Genomic DNA, 17,598 nt, shown 5'->3' with positions numbered 1-17,598 from the left:
CAGATCTAGTTTTGTTAGTCTAGTTCTATTCATCACAGATCTAGTTTTGTTAGTCTAGTTGTAGTCATCACAGATCTAGTTTTGTTAGTCTAGTTTTAGTCATCACAGATCTAGTTTTGTTAGTCTAGTTGTAGTCATCACAGATCTAGTTTTGTTAGTCTAGTTGTAGTCATCACAGATCTAGTTTTGTTAGTCTAGTCTAATTCTAGTCATCACAGATCTAGTTTTGTTAGTCTAGTCTAGTTCTAGTCATCACAGGTCTAGTTTTGTTAGTCTAGTCTAATTCTAGTCATCACAGATCTATTTTTGTTAGTCTAGTCTAATTCTAGTCATCACAGGTCTCTTTTTGTTAGTCTAGTCTAGTTCTAGTCATCACAGGTCTAGTTTTGTTAGTCTAGTCTAGTTCTAGTCATCACAGGTCTAGTTTTGTTAGTCTAGTCTAGTTCTAGTCATCACAGGTCTAGTTTTGTTAGTCTAGTCTAATTCTAGTCATCACAGGTCTAGTTTTGTTAGTCTAGTCTAATTCTAGTCATCACAGATCTAGTTTTGTTAGTCTAGTCTAGTTCTAGTCATCACAGATCTATTTTTGTTAGTCTAGTCTAATTCTAGTCATCACAGGTCTATTTTTGTTAGTCTAGTCTAGTTCTAGTCATCACAGATCTAGTTTTGTTAGTCTAGTCTAGTTCTAGTCATCACAGATCTAGTTTTGTTAGTCTAGTCTAGTTCTAGTCATCACAGGTCTAGTTTTGTTAGTCTAGTCTAGTTCTAGTCATCACAGGTCTAGTTTTGTTAGTCTAGTCTAATTCTAGTCATCACAGGTCTAGTTTTGTTAGTCTAGTCTAATTCTAGTCATCACAGATCTAGTTTTGTTAGTCTAGTCTAGTTCTAGTCATCACAGATCTAGTTTTGTTAGTCTAGTCTAATTCTAGTCATCACAGGTCTATTTTTGTTAGTCTAGTCTAGTTCTAGTCATCACAGATCTAGTTTTGTTAGTCTAGTCTAGTTCTAGTCATCACAGATCTAGTTTTGTTAGTCTAGTCTAATTCTAGTCATCACAGATCTAGTTTTGTTAGTCTAGTCTAATTCTAGTCATCACAGGTCTATTTTTGTTAGTCTAGTCTAGTTCTAGTCATCACAGATCTAGTTTTGTTAGTCTAGTCTAATTCTAGTCATCACAGGTCTAGTTTTGTTAGTCTAGTCTAGTTCTAGTCATCACAGGTCTAGTTTTGTTAGTCTAGTCTAATTCTAGTCATCACAGGTCTAGTTTTGTTAGTCTAGTCTAGTTCTAGTCATCACAGATCTATTTTTGTTAGTCTAGTCTAATTCTAGTCATCACAGGTCTCTTTTTGTTAGTCTAGTCTAGTTCTAGTCATCACAGGTCTAGTTTTGTTAGTCTAGTCTAGTTCTAGTCATCACAGGTCTAGTTTTGTTAGTCTAGTCTAGTTCTAGTCATCACAGGTCTAGTTTTGTTAGTCTAGTCTAATTCTAGTCATCACAGGTCTAGTTTTGTTAGTCTAGTCTAATTCTAGTCATCACAGATCTAGTTTTGTTAGTCTAGTCTAGTTCTAGTCATCACAGATCTAGTTTTGTTAGTCTAGTCTAATTCTAGTCATCACAGGTCTATTTTTGTTAGTCTAGTCTAGTTCTAGTCATCACAGATCTAGTTTTGTTAGTCTAGTCTAGTTCTAGTCATCACAGATCTAGTTTTGTTAGTCTAGTCTAATTCTAGTCATCACAGGTCTATTTTTGTTAGTCTAGTCTAGTTCTAGTCATCACAGATCTAGTTTTGTTAGTCTAGTCTAATTCTAGTCATCACAGATCTAGTTTTGTTAGTCTAGTCTAATTCTAGTCATCACAGGTCTATTTTTGTTAGTCTAGTCTAGTTCTAGTCATCACAGATCTAGTTTTGTTAGTCTAGTCTAATTCTAGTCATCACAGGTCTATTTTTGTTAGTCTAGTCTAGTTCTAGTCATCACAGGTCTAGTTTTGTTAGTCTAGTCTAATTCTAGTCATCACAGGTCTAGTTTTGTTAGTCTAGTCTAGTTCTAGTCATCACAGGTCTAGTTTTGTTAGTCTAGTCTAGTTCTAGTCATCACAGGTCTAGTTTTGTTAGTCTAGTCTAATTCTAGTCATCACAGGTCTAGTTTTGTTAGTCTAGTCTAGTTCTAGTCATCACAGGTCTAGTTTTGTTAGTCTAGTCTAATTCTAGTCATCACAGGTCTAGTTTTGTTAGTCTAGTCTAGTTCTAGTCATCACAGATCTATTTTTGTTAGTCTAGTCTAATTCTAGTCATCACAGGTCTATTTTTGTTAGTCTAGTCTAGTTCTAGTCATCACAGGTCTAGTTTTGTTAGTCTAGTCTAATTCTAGTCATCACAGGTCTAGTTTTGTTAGTCTAGTCTAATTCTAGTCATCACAGGTCTAGTTTTGTTAGTCTAGTCTAATTCTAGTCATCACAGGTCTATTTTTGTTAGTCTAGTCTAATTCTAGTCATCACAGGTCTAGTTTTGTTAGTCTAGTCTAATTCTAGTCATCACAGGTCTATTTTTGTTAGTCTAGTCTAGTTCTAGTCATCACAGGTCTATTTTTGTTAGTCTAGTCTAATTCTAGTCATCACAGGTCTAGTTTTGTTAGTCTAGTCTAATTCTAGTCATCACAGGTCTATTTTTGTTAGTCTAGTCTAGTTCTAGTCATCACAGATCTAGTTTTGTTAGTCTAGTCTAATTCTAGTCATCACAGGTCTAGTTTTGTTAGTCTAGTCTAGTTCTAGTCATCACAGGTCTATTTTTGTTAGTCTAGTCTAATTCTAGTCATCACAGGTCTATTTTTGTTAGTCTAGTCTAGTTCTAGTCATCACAGATCTAGTTTTGTTAGTCTAGTCTAATTCTAGTCATCACAGGTCTATTTTTGTTAGTCTAGTCTAGTTCTAGTCATCACAGATCTAGTTTTGCTAGTCTAGTCTAATTCTAGTCATCACAGGTCTATTTTTGTTAGTCTAGTCTAGTTCTAGTCATCACAGATCTAGTTTTGTTAGTCTAGTCTAGTTCTAGTCATCACAGGTCTAGTTTTGTTAGTCTAGTCTAATTCTAGTCATCACAGGTCTATTTTTGTTAGTCTAGTCTAGTTCTAGTCATCACAGATCTAGTTTTGTTAGTCTAGTCTAGTTCTAGTCATCACAGGTCTATTTTTGTTAGTCTAGTCTAGTTCTAGTCATCACAGGTCTAGTTTTGTTAGTCTAGTCTAGTTCTAGTCATCACAGGTCTAGTTTTGTTAGTCTAGTCTAGTTCTAGTCATCACAGATCTATTTTTGTTAGTCTAGTCTAATTCTAGTCATCACAGGTCTATTTTTGTTAGTCTAGTCTAGTTCTAGTCATCACAGGTCTAGTTTTGTTAGTCTAGTCTAATTCTAGTCATCACAGGTCTAGTTTTGTTAGTCTAGTCTAGTTCTAGTCATCACAGGTCTAGTTTTGTTAGTCTAGTCTAATTCTAGTCATCACAGGTCTAGTTTTGTTAGTCTAGTCTAATTCTAGTCATCACAGGTCTATTTTTGTTAGTTTAGTCTAGTTCTAGTCATCACAGGTCTATTTTTGTTAGTCTAGTCTAATTCTAGTCATCACAGGTCTAGTTTTGTTAGTCTAGTCTAATTCTAGTCATCACAGGTCTATTTTTGTTAGTCTAGTCTAGTTCTAGTCATCACAGATCTAGTTTTGTTAGTCTAGTCTAATTCTAGTCATCACATGTCTATTTTTGTTAGTCTAGTCTAGTTCTAGTCATCACAGGTCTAGTTTTGTTAGTCTAGTCTAATTCTAGTCATCACAGGTCTATTTTTGTTAGTCTAGTCTAGTTCTAGTCATCACAGATCTAGTTTTGTTAGTCTAGTCTAATTCTAGTCATCACAGGTCTATTTTTGTTAGTCTAGTCTAGTTCTAGTCATCACAGATCTAGTTTTGTTAGTCTAGTCTAATTCTAGTCATCACAGGTCTATTTTTGTTAGTCTAGTCTAGTTCTAGTCATCACAGATCTAGTTTTGTTAGTCTAGTCTAGTTCTAGTCATCACAGGTCTAGTTTTGTTAGTCTAGTCTAATTCTAGTCATCACAGGTCTATTTTTGTTAGTCTAGTCTAGTTCTAGTCATCACAGATGTAGTTTTGTTAGTCTAGTCTAGTTCTAGTCATCACAGGTCTATTTTTGTTAGTCTAGTCTAGTTCTAGTCATCACAGGTCTAGTTTTGTTAGTCTAGTCTAGTTCTAGTCATCACAGGTCTAGTTTTGTTAGTCTAGTCTAATTCTAGTCATCACAGGTCTATTTTTGTTAGTCTAGTCTAGTTCTAGTCATCACAGATCTAGTTTTGTTAGTCTAGTCTAGTTCTAGTCATCACAGGTCTATTTTTGTTAGTCTAGTCTAGTTCTAGTCATCACAGGTCTAGTTTTGTTAGTCTAGTCTAGTTCTAGTCATCACAGATCTATTTTTGTTAGTCTAGTCTAGTTCTAGTCATCACAGGTCTAGTTTTGTTAGTCTAGTCTAGTTCTAGTCATCACAGGTCTAGTTTTGTTAGTCTAGTCTAGTTCTAGTCATCACAGGTCTATTTTTGTTAGTCTAGTCTAGTTCTAGTCATCACAGGTCTAGTTTTGTTAGTCTAGTCTAGTTCTAGTCATCACAGATCTATTTTTGTTAGTCTAGTCTAGTTCTAGTCATCACAGATCTATTTTTGTTAGTCTAGTTTTAGTCATCACAGATCTATTTTTGTTAGTCTCAGTCTAGTTTTAGTCATCACAGATCTATTTTTGTTAGTCTAGTCTAGTTCTAGTCATCACAGATCTATTTTTGTTAGTCTAGTTCTAGTCATCACAGATCTATTTTTGTTAGTCTCAGTCTAGTTTTAGTCATCACAGATCTATTTTTGTTAGTCTAGTCTAGTTCTAGTCATCACAGATCTATTTTTGTTAGTCTAGTCTAGTTCTAGTCATCACAGGTCTAGTTTTGTTAGTCTAGTCTAGTTCTAGTCATCACAGGTCTAGTTTTGTTAGTCTAGTCTAGTTCTAGTCATCACAGATCTATTTTTGTTAGTCTAGTCTAGTTCTAGTCATCACAGGTCTAGTTTTGTTAGTCTAGTCTAGTTCTAGTCATCACAGATCTATTTTTGTTAGTCTAGTCTAGTTCTAGTCATCACAGGTCTAGTTTTGTTATAATTAGTATCATGTAAATGAAGATCTTTAGAGTAACCTTTGGCTGCAGTCTCAGCTCTTAGTCTGTGTGGATAGATCTCAGTCAGGATCAAACATCTAGACCAAGGCTATTATAGTTCACTTAAACCAACTAAATAACTAAAACTAAAATGTGAAAATCATTTTAGTTAACTGAAACGAAATAAAAACATAGATTAACAAAAACAAACAAACAAAATAAAAAACACAAACCCTAAAACCTGTATAATGCACCTACAAAGTAACTAAAATAAAATTAAAATAGAGACGAAATCTTCTTAGTTTTAGTCTTTCTGACTGACAGCTACACCAGAGTCTGGGGAGTAAAATGGCCTGATCTGATTGGTTAAGACTTCACACAGTGGTGTCTGTTACATGAACCTAAGTCTAACATGTGGCCTCTATTATATAAAGTCAAGTTTTATGGTTCAACACTTTCAAATCCTGTTTTAATATAACATGCAACAACTTAAATTCTCTAGACTAATTTTGTTAACACAACCTAATTCCAGGGAGTTAAAACCGCAAACCACCTCTGCTTACAACTCCAGACCAGTCGGGGGCAGTAATGCGCGTATTCTTGATTAGGAGTGCCCCTCTCTATTTAATACCAGTTGAAGGCCATGGTGAAAGGTGTGTGTCCCCGCCCCCCTCCCTGGGAAAGTCAAGGAGCAGCCATCTTGAGATGAAACGTCACGTGTGGAACAATGTAAGCTGAATCCTTCATCATCCATCCAACAGGAAACAATAAGGGGGCTGAAATGTTATCAACAGTCAGTTATTGTCTTCTTCTGCATTTTGGATGAATCTTTCCGTTACTGAGTGTTTTATTAGAGTTCAATAAATTGATGAATATATAAATACTGTGTTAAAAATATCTTATTTTCTGAATAATCACTATTATGTTCACTTTAATATGATAAAAAGGTCATCTTTTAACCTAAAGCATTAAATTAAGTAACTCATAATCATATTGTGGCGATCCAGGAAGCAGTCGCCTGGAGCAGGGACTTCTGGGATTGTTTTGTGCAAAAGAATTTGCTCTTCTTCTGTTCTGTAATGTTCATGTTTCATTGCAAAGATTGTTAAACTCGTTCAGGTTGTGTTCAGCCATTCCTCATCACAGCTCGCCACAATATCATACAAGTTTAAATGGCCCAAGAAAATGTTGTCAGTGTTACATTTATTTATCCTTAGAGATCTGGTTGGCCTGAACCGTGGTGCTTAAGTAACAGGAACACAAACGCATCATGCTGACCCAGCATATTTACATTTAGGTCACTAAACAAAATTGTTCCCGCCTAAGTTAACACATTTTACTTGGGTGGAAATACTTTCCATAATTTTATTACGTTCACTGAGCAAGTTATTTTTTTGAGTGTAGTTTTATGTCTGGAGTAAAATTCAAACATCATCTTTAAATGAAAGAATGATGAGTGAAGGGTAGCCTGTTTGAATGTGTTTTTATAAATGTATGACGTTCACTCAGCCCTGACGTCTATCTGAAGAAACTAAACGAATAAAAACTAAACTAAATGAAGCATTTTTGCAAAATAAAAACTAAAGGAATGAACCAGCCGTAGAAAGTCTTTAAACTGAACACAGGAAGTAAAACTATAATAACTTTGATTCTGGCTCTGCAGCTGTACTCCATGCTTCTTGCAAAACTGCTCAGGGATCAGGTCTGAACCACAAATTTCCATTGGACTGAGGTCTTTGACTCCAGAACATTCCCCTTGTTGTCTTTAAACCATTTCTGTGTAGCTTTCTCTGGATGTTTTTATTTTTAGTTGGCATTACTTTGAAGAAATCTGTTTTCACTTTGACACTGAGGTTGTTTTTGTCATTAAGGCCGGATGATATTAGCCATGATTTTTTAAATAAAATGAATAAAAGGGTAAAACATCCAGAGAGGGGATACTTTCATCGGCGTTGTAGTTGAGGTTAAAGAAAGAGGCTTTGCTGACTATGCCTTGTCTGCAAATACTGAGTCCTCCAGCAGGTGGTGCTGTGCTCAAGGTCTTCTTCTCCATGCTGGAGAGGGGAAACAACACCGAGGCGTCCTGCAGACAGACAGAAGTGTTGCTGTGTGCTGCTGTCCGTGGTACTGAAACCAAGCAGCAGCCCACCCTGTGACCACAGCTCATGATGCAGACGTAGCCACTACAGATCACCATCCACAGGGATTAGTGAACGGAGGGGTGTGTGTAAATATTTCACACCGTTATCAGATAAAGTTCCTCGTTAGTCTCTGGTTTCACTGAGGACTGGAATTCTCTACTAGAACAAGCTATTGTACACAACAGTGGACTTTATTGACACTGATATTCATGAGTTGTTGATGTTGTGTGACACTGATCTTCAACTGGTGGCCTGGGGGCCAAATCAGGCCCCCCAAAGCTCTCTGTCCGGCCCCCAGAAGATCATTAAATTCATAAAAGGAGGAAAACAAGATGTTGTTGCCTTGTTAAATCCACCTCAAAATTATTGATATTGAAAAAGTTTTAGAATAACATTTAATTGTTCTTTATAGAAATGTACTTGCCAGCTATTATAAGTTTAAAAAAAATAAAATAAAATAGGGTTAAAGTTGGGAGAAATGTTGCAATAAGGACAGATAAAGAGGTGAGAAAGGGTTACAGAGTGGCAAAAACGGTGATAAGTGGCAAAATGGGTTGCAGAGTGGCACAAAGGAACAAAAATTGACAGGAAAAGTAGTGAAAAGAGGTTGAAAATGTTGCAAAAAATGGTAAAAGAGGGAAAAGAAGTGTCAAAAATGGGTTAAAAGTGGCAAAAATATAAGAAAAGTGGCAAAAATGGATAAAAGAGTAGCACAAAGGGCATAAAAATGGCAAGAAAAGTGGTTTAAATGGATTAAAGAAAGGCAAAAACTGGGTTAAACTATCAAAAAAGGGCAAAAATAGCAAAGTAGTGAAAAGGTGTTAAAGAGAGGCACACAGGGGCAATAATTAGCAAAAAAGTTGTAAAGAAGGGGTTAAAGATCGGCAAAATGGAGGAAAGTTAAAAAAAAAAAACAGTTAAAAAGTGGCAAAAATGAAGAAAAGCGGCAAATATTGATAAAGAGTGACACAAAGGGGATAAAACACAGGAGAAGAGGTTCAACAGGGGTTAAAGAAGGTCAATGTCGGGGGGGGCGTGCCACTCTGTGGGCAGGCCTGTCTCCTTGTTGCCTGCTGCACAATAAAATGTTAATCAGAGCAAAATATTGATCCAAGTTTTGTTTATTTGAAAGTCCCCAGAGCTAAATGTGGCCTTTTGCAGATGTACTCGATGACCCCTGCTGTACGACCACTGTAAATGAAGCTCAGGCTAATTTGGGTTCAAAACAACTTTATGATTCAAATACAGAGAATGCTAACAGGAAATATGACAGTACTTTCTACAAATAACTCTTTAAATATTCTCTCCAACAACAGCTTCAGACACACGACTCATCCGTTAGCAGGCGTACTGAGGAGCTGCATGAACATGAACGTCATCCGTGCTCAGCGCTCAGGTCAGCTCGCCTTAGCCGTAGCTCTGGTCAGCCTGGTTTATGTGTTGATAAATGAAACGAGAGGAAAGACCATGCAAACGAGAGCCCTCCAATAACCAACTGTAGTAGATTTACAAGATTGAACATCCATTCAAATATTCACCAACACGCCATTTTCCTCTGCCAAGCTCAGCCTCTCCCCTGTTCCCGCTCGTTTCTACCTCCTGACTTTATTTCAGCAAAGATGATGTCGTTAGCTCCTGGGCTTTAAACATCTAGCATTAGCATTTAGCAGCTAGCTTACGTCATGTTTGGAGTTTAAGATAGCACAGAAAGGCACAGCTAGCATCCAAGCTAATGTTTCTGTTAGCTAGCCTCTTTAGCTTGTGTTTTCAGCATTGGTAGCTAGCTGCTGTTGTTGCTAATGCTGTTGTTGCTAATGCTGTTGTTGCTAATGCTGTTGTTGCTAATGTTGTTGCTGCTAATGCTGTTGTTGCTAATGCTGTTGCTGCTAATGTTGTTGCTGCTAATGCTGTTGTTGCTAATGTTGTTGTTGCTAATGTTGTTGCTGCTAATGCTATTGTTGCTAATGCTGTTGTTGCTAATGCTGTTGTTGCTAATGCTGTTGTTGCTAATGCTGTTGCTGCTAATGCTGTTGTTGCTAATGCTGTTGCTGCTAATGCTATTGTTGCTAATGCTGTTGTTGCTAATGCTGTTGTTGCTAATGCTGCTGTTGCTAATGCTGTTGTTGCTAATGTTGTTGCTGCTAATGCTATTGTTGCTAATGCTGTTGTTGCTAATGCTGTTGTTGCTAATGCTGTTGTTGCTAATGCTGTTGTTGCTGCTAATGCTGTTGTTGCTAATGCTGTTGTTGCTAATGCTGTTGCTGCTAATGCTATTGTTGCTAATGCTGTTGTTGCTAATGCTGTTGTTGCTAATGCTGCTGTTGTTGCTGCTAATGCTGTTGTTGCTAATGCTGTTGTTGCTAATGCTGCTGTTGTTGCTGCTAATGCTGTTGTTGCTAATGTTGTTGCTGCTAATGCTGCTGTTGCTAATGCTATTGTTGCTAATGCTGTTGTTGCTAATGCTGTTGTTGCTAATGCTGCTGTTGCTAATGCTGTTGTTGCTAATGTTGTTGCTGCTAATGCTATTGTTGCTAATGCTATTGTTGCTAATGCTGTTGCTGCTAATGCTATTGTTGCTAATGCTGTTGTTGCTAATGCTATTGTTGCTAATGCTGTTGTTGCTAATGCTGTTGTTGCTAATGCTGCTGTTGCTAATGCTGTTGTTGCTAATGTTGTTGCTGCTAATGCTATTGTTGCTAATGCTGTTGTTGCTAATGCTATTGTTGCTAATGCTGTTGTTGCTAATGCTGTTGTTGCTGCTAATGCTGTTGTTGCTAATGCTGTTGTTGCTAATGCTGTTGCTGCTAATGCTATTGTTGCTAATGCTGTTGTTGCTAATGCTGTTGTTGCTAATGCTGCTGTTGTTGCTAATGCTGTTGTTGCTAATGCTGTTGTTGCTAATGCTGTTGTTGCTAATGCTGTTGTTGCTGCTAATGCTGTTGTTGCTAATGCTGTTGTTGCTAATGCTGTTGCTGCTAATGCTGTTGTTGCTAATGCTGTTGTTGCTAGCTGCTGTTGTTGCTGCTAATGCTGTTGTTGCTAATGCTGTTGTTGCTAATGCTGTTGCTGCTAATGCTGTTGTTGCTAATGCTGTTGTTGCTAATGCTGTTGTTGCTAATGCTGTTGTTGCTAATGTTGTTGTTGCTGCTAATGCTGTTGTTGCTAATGTTGTTGTTGCTGCTAATGCTGTTGTTGCTAATGTTGTTGCTGCTAATGCTATTGTTGCTAATGCTGTTGTTGCTAATGCTGTTGTTGCTAATGCTGTTGTTGCTAATGCTGTTGTTGCTAATGCTGTTGTTGCTAATGTTGTTGTTGCTGCTAATGCTGTTGTTGCTAATGCTGTTGTTGCTAATGCTGTTGTTGCTAATGCTGTTGTTGCTAATGTTGTTGCTGCTAATGCTGTTGTTGCTAATGCTGTTGTTGCTAATGCTGTTGTTGCTAATGCTGTTGTTGCTAATGCTGTTGTTGCTAATGCTGTTGCTGCTAATGCTATTGTTGCTAATGCTGTTGTTGCTAATGCTGTTGTTGCTAATGCTGCTGTTGTTGCTGCTAATGCTGTTGTTGCTAATGCTGTTGTTGCTAATGCTGTTGCTGCTAATGCTGTTGTTGCTAATGCTGTTGTTGTTGCTAATGCTGTTGTTGCTAATGCTGTTGCTGCTAATGTTGTTGCTGCTAATGTTGTTGTTGCTAATGCTATTGTTGCTAATGCTGTTGTTGCTAATGCTGTTGTTGCTAATGTTGTTGTTGCTGCTAATGCTGTTGTTGCTAATGCTGTTGTTGCTAATGCTGTTGTTGCTGCTAATGCTGTTGTTGCTAATGCTGTTGTTGCTAATGCTGTTGTTGCTAATGCTGTTGTTGCTAATGCTATTGCTGCTAATGTTGTTGTTGCTGCTAATGCTGTTGTTGCTAATGCTGTTGTTGCTAATGCTGTTGTTGCTAATGCTGTGTTTGCTGCTAATGCTGTTGTTGCTAATGCTGTTGTTGCTAATGCTGTTGTTGCTAATGCTGTTGTTGCTAATGCTGTTGTTGCTAATGCTGTTGTTGCTGCTAATGCTGTTGTTGCTAATGCTGTTGTTGCTAATGCTGTTGTTGCTAATGCTGTTGTTGCTAATGCTGTTGTTGCTAATGCTGTTGTTGCTAATGCTGTTGTTGCTGCTAATGCTGTTGTTGCTAATGCTGTTGTTGCTAATGCTGTTGTTGCTAATGCTGTTGTTGCTAATGCTATTGCTGCTAATGTTGTTGTTGCTGCTAATGCTGTTGTTGCTAATGCTGTTGTTGCTAATGCTGTTGTTGCTAATGCTGTGTTTGCTGCTAATGCTGTTGTTGCTAATGCTGTTGTTGCTGCTAATGCTGTTGTTGCTAATGCTGTTGTTGCTAATGCTGTTGTTGCTGCTAATGCTGTTGTTGCTAATGCTGTTGTTGCTAATGCTGTTGTTGCTAATGCTGTTGTTGCTGCTAATGCTGTTGTTGCTAATGCTGTTGTTGCTAATGCTGTTGTTGCTAATGCTGTTGTTGCTAATGCTGTTGTTGCTAATGCTGTTGTTGCTAATGCTGTTGCTGCTAATGCTGTTGTTGCTAATGCTATTGCTGCTAATGTTGTTGTTGCTGCTAATGCTGTTGCTGCTAATGCTGTTGTTGCTAATGCTGTTGTTGCTGCTAATGCTGTTGTTGCTAATGCTATTGTTGCTAATGCTGTTGTTGCTAATGCTGTTGTTGCTGCTAATGCTGTTGTTGCTAATGCTATTGTTGCTAATGCTGTTGTTGCTAATGCTGTTGTTGCTGCTAATGCTGTTGTTGCTAATGCTGTTGTTGCTAATGCTGTTGTTGCTAATGCTGTTGTTGCTAATGCTGTTGTTGCTAATGCTATTGCTGCTAATGCTATTGCTGCTAATGTTGTTGTTGCTGCTAATGCTGTTGCTGCTAATGCTGTTGCTGCTAATGCTGTTGTTGCTAATGCTGTTGTTGCTAATGCTGTTGCTGCTAATGCTGTTGTTGCTAATGCTGTTGTTGCTAATGCTATTGCTGCTAATGCTGTTGTTGCTGCTAATGCTGTTGTTGCTAATGCTGTTGTTGCTGCTAATGCTGTTGTTGCTAATGCTATTGCTGCTAATGCTGTTGTTGCTGCTAATGCTGTTGTTGCTAATGCTGTTGTTGCTAATGCTGTTGTTGCTAATGCTGTGTTTGCTGCTAATGCTATTGCTGCTAATGCTATTGCTGCTAATGCTGTTGTTGCTAATGCTGTTGTTGCTAATGCTGTTGTTGCTAATGTTGTTGTTGCTGCTAATGCTGTTGCTGCTAATGCTGTTGTTGCTAATGCTGTTGTTGCTAATGCTGTTGTTGCTAATGCTGTTGCTGCTAATGCTGTTGTTGCTAATGCTGTTGTTGCTAATGCTATTGCTGCTAATGTTGTTGTTGCTGCTAATGCTGTTGCTGCTAATGCTGTTGTTGCTAATGCTGTTGTTGCTGCTAATGCTGTTGTTGCTAATGCTGTTGTTGCTGCTAATGCTGTTGTTGCTAATGCTGTTGTTGCTAATGCTGTTGTTGCTAATGCTGTTGTTGCTAATGCTGTTGTTGCTAATGCTGTTGCTGCTAATGTTGTTGTTGCTGCTAATGCTGTTGTTGCTAATGCTGTTGTTGCTAATGCTGTTGTTGCTAATGCTGTTGCTGCTAATGCTGTTGTTGCTAATGCTGTTGTTGCTAATGCTGTTGTTGCTAATGCTGTTGTTGCTGCTAATGCTGTTGCTGCTAATGCTGTTGCTGCTAATGCTGTTGTTGCTAATGCTGTTGCTGCTAATGCTGTTGTTGCTAATGCTATTGCTGCTAATGTTGTTGTTGCTGCTAATGCTGTTGCTGCTAATGCTGTTGTTGCTGCTAATGCTGTTGTTGCTAATGCTATTGCTGCTAATGCTGTTGTTGCTGCTAATGCTGTTGTTGCTAATGCTGTTGTTGCTGCTAATGCTGTTGCTGCTAATGCTGTTGTTGCTACTGCTGTTGTTGCTAATGCTGTTGCTGCTAATGCTGTTGCTGCTAATGCTGTTGTTGCTAATGCTGTTGTTGCTGCTAATGCTGTTGTTGCTGCTAATGCTGTTGTTGCTAATGCTGTTGCTGCTAATGCTGTTGTTGCTGCTAATGCTGTTGTTGCTACTGCTGTTGCTGCTAATGCTGTTGTTGCTAATGCTGTTGTTGCTGCTAATGCTGTTGTTGCTGCTAATGCTGTTGTTGCTAATGCTATTGCTGCTAATGCTGTTGTTGCTGCTAATGCTGTTGTTGCTAATGCTGTTGTTGCTAATGCTGTTGCTGCTAATGCTGTTGTTGCTAATGCTGTTGCTGCTAATGCTGTTGTTGCTAATGCTATTGCTGCTAATGCTGTTGCTGCTAATGCTGTTGCTGCTGCTAATGCTGTTGCTGCTAATGCTGTTGTTGCTAATGCTGTTGTTGCTAATGCTGTTGTTGCTAATGCTATTGCTGCTAATGTTGTTGTTGCTGCTAATGCTGTTGTTGCTAATGCTGTTGTTGCCAATGCTGTTGTTGCTAATGCTGTTGCTGCTAATGCTGTTGCTGCTGCTAATGCTGTTGCTGCTAATGCTGTTGTTGCTAATGCTGTTGTTGCTAATGCTGTTGTTGCTAATGCTGTTGTTGCTGCTAATGCTGTTGTTGCTAATGCTATTGCTGCTAATGTTGTTGTTGCTGCTAATGCTATTGTTGCTAATGCTGTTGTTGCTAATGCTGTTGCTGCTAATGCTGTTGTTGCTGCTAATGCTGTTGTTGCTAATGCTGTTGTTGCTAATGCTGTTGCTGCTAATGCTGTTGTTGCTAATGCTATTGCTGCTAATGTTGTTGTTGCTGCTAATGCTATTGTTGCTAATGCTGTTGTTGCTAATGCTGTTGCTGCTAATGCTGTTGCTGCTAATGCTGTTGTTGCTAATGCTGTTGTTGCTAATGCTGTTGTTGCTAATGCTGTTGTTGCTGCTAATGCTGTTGTTGCTAATGCTATTGCTGCTAATGTTGTTGTTGCTGCTAATGCTGTTGCTGCTAATGCTGTTGTTGCTAATGCTATTGCTGCTAATGTTGTTGTTGCTGCTAATGCTGTTGCTGCTAATGCTGTTGTTGCTAATGCTGTTGTTGCTAATGCTGTTGTTGCTAATGCTGTTGTTGCTAATGCTGTTGCTGCTAATGCTGTTGTTGCTAATGCTGTTGTTGCTAATGCTGTTGTTGCTAATGCTGTTGTTGCTGCTAATGCTGTTGTTGCTAATGCTATTGCTGCTAATGTTGTTGTTGCTGCTAATGCTGTTGCTGCTAATGCTGTTGTTGCTAATGCTGTTGTTGCTAATGCTGTTGTTGCTAATGCTGTTGTTGCTCATGCTGTTGTTGCTAATGCTGTTGTTGCTAATGCTGTTGTTGCTAATGCTGTTGTTGCTAATGCTGTTGTTGCTAATGCTGTTGTTGCTAATGCTGTTGCTGCTAATGCTGTTGTTGCTAATGCTGTTGTTGCTAATGCTGTTGTTGCTGCTAATGCTGTTGTTGCTAATGCTGTTGTTGCTAATGCTGTTGCTGCTAATGCTGTTGTTGCTAATGCTGTTGCTGCTAATGCTGTTGTTGCTAATGCTGTTGCTGCTAATGCTGTTGTTGCTAATGCTGTTGTTGCTAATGCTGTTGTTGCTAATGCTGTTGTTGCTAATGCTGTTGTTGCTAATGCTGTTGTTGCTAATGCTGTTGCTGCTAATGCTGTTGCTGCTAATGTTGTTGTTGCTAATGCTGTTGTTGCTAATGCTGTTGCTGCTAATGCTGTTGCTGCTAATGCTGTTGTTGCTAATGCTGTTGTTGCTAATGCTGTTGCTGCTAATGCTGTTGTTGCTAATGCTGTTGTTGCTAATGCTGTTGTTGCTAATGCTGTTGTTGCTGCTAATGCTGTTGTTGCTAATGCTGTTGTTGCTAATGCTGTTGTTGCTAATGCTGTTGCTGCTAATGCTGTTGTTGCTAATGCTGTTGTTGCTAATGCTGTTGCTGCTAATGCTGTTGCTGCTAATGCTGTTGCTGCTAATGCTGTTGCTGCTAATGCTGTTGTTGCTAATGCTGTTGCTGCTAATGCTGTTGTTGCTAATGCTGTTGTTGCTAATGCTGTTGCTGCTAATGCTGTTGTTGCTAATGCTGTTGTTGCTAATGCTGTTGTTGCTAATGCTGTTGCTGCTAATGCTGTTGTTGCTAATGCTGTTGTTGCTAATGCTGTTGTTGCTGCTAATGCTGTTGTTGCTAATGCTGTTGCTGCTAATGCTGTTGTTGCTAATGCTGTTGTTGCTAATGCTGTTGCTGCTAATGCTGTTGCTGCTAATGCTGTTGTTGCTAATGCTGTTGTTGCTAATGCTGTTGTTGCTAATGCTGTTGTTGCTGCTAATGCTGTTGTTGCTAATGCTGTTGTTGCTAATGCTGTTGTTGCTAATGCTGTTGCTGCTAATGCTGTTGCTGCTAATGCTGTTGTTGCTAATGCTGTTGCTGCTAATGCTGTTGCTGCTAATGTTGTTGTTGCTAATGCTGTTGTTGCTAATGCTGTTGCTGCTAATGCTGTTGCTGCTAATGCTGTGTTTGCTGCTAATGCTGTTGTTGCTAATGCTGTTGCTGCTAATGCTGTTGTTGCTAATGCTGTTGTTGCTAATGCTGTTGTTGCTAATGCTGTTGTTGCTAATGCTGTTGTTGCTAATGCTGTTGTTGCTAATGCTGTTGCTGCTAATGCTGTTGCTGCTAATGCTGTTGCTGCTAATGCTGTTGTTGCTAATGCTGTTGTTGCTAATGCTGTTGTTGCTAATGCTGTTGCTGCTAATGCTGTTGCTGCTAATGCTGTTGTTGCTAATGCTGTTGCTGCTAATGCTGTTGTTGCTAATGCTGTTGCTGCTAATGCTGTTGTTGCTAATGCTGTTGCTGCTAATGCTGTTGCTGCTAATGCTGTTGTTGCTAATGCTGTTGCTGCTAATGCTGTTGTTGCTAATGCTGTTGTTGCTAATGCTGTTGTTGCTAATGCTGTTGTTGCTAATGCTGTAATTCAGTGGGTGCTTTTATGAATCAAACATTTTCAACATGTAAACGTGTGTGAACTGAAAGACTGTGGATGTGTGGATCCTTGAGGACAAACGTCAGGCTATATTCAGAGGGGAAATCATAACTGAGACACAACAACGACTGTTAGCAATTAAATTATAACTAACAACAGCTATGAGCTAATAGTTTACAAAATTATATTCTACCTGGAAAAGTCCCATTAGGTCCCTGTGATTTCTGCAGTAGGCTAATATTCATGTGTTTAGAAGTGAAGCACAGCTGACTGCATTCACAGGAGGACAATATTTGTTTTTCTGAGTCTGAGTTTTTCCCTTTTTTCTCTGTTTTTCTGATTGATTAAGAAAGAGATGGCATATAAACAAAAAGTAAGGAAATCTGTGTTTGGGAGATTATGTCTTTGTTGTAACAATGCTTGTTGGTAATAAATCTTATACCGTTGGAAAGCCTGTTTATTACCCTTTTAAATGGAGCCACATTTGTGAGGATCATGCATTGATGGGATGAGCAGCAGAGCTGAGTATGTGGGTTACACCCATGAAAAATGTGCCAAATCTCTGCCAATGCCAAACGGCTGATTCTGCCGTTGACTCTTCATCCAGTCCACCAAACACCAAACAGGAGCAGAATCAGCCGTTTGGCATTGGCAGAGAAGATTTGGCACATTTTTCATGGGCGTAACCCACATACTCAGCTCTGCTGCTCATCCCACCAATGCATGATCCTTACAAATGTGGCATCATTTGAAAGGGTAATAAACAGGCTTTCCAACGGTATAAGATTTATTACCAACAAGCATTGTTACAACAAAGAAATAATCTACCAAACACAAATTTCCTTACTTTTTGTTTTAAGTTTATATGAAATGTATTTTCTGCTAAATGTACCTCCTGTGGTACAGATGGCCGAGTTAGGATTTGCCCCATGTAGGCATCATGAGCACTGTGCCTATGGCAACATTTTCACCCTGCTTAATCCCCTCTTACATCTCTATCCACTGCCCTTTCTCTACGATAAGACATATAAACCTGTATCATAACTCATAGTGTTACTAACTCCAAAAAGAGAACTGTTTCAATAACAAAAGCCATAAAGCCAGGGTATTCAATAGGAGGCCCTGGGGCCAGATCAGGCCCCCAAGGTCATTTCTAGTGGCCCTTTAAAGATCCAGTATGTAGAATTTCTGCCCCTAAATATCTTTATTCATTTAAAAGGGACCATTACTAC

The sequence above is a fragment of the Cheilinus undulatus genome, linkage group 15, assembly GCF_018320785.1.
Source record: "Cheilinus undulatus linkage group 15, ASM1832078v1, whole genome shotgun sequence".
In the NCBI taxonomy this organism is placed as follows: Eukaryota; Metazoa; Chordata; class Actinopteri; order Labriformes; family Labridae; genus Cheilinus; species Cheilinus undulatus.
This window is presented reverse-complemented; position numbering follows the sequence as displayed.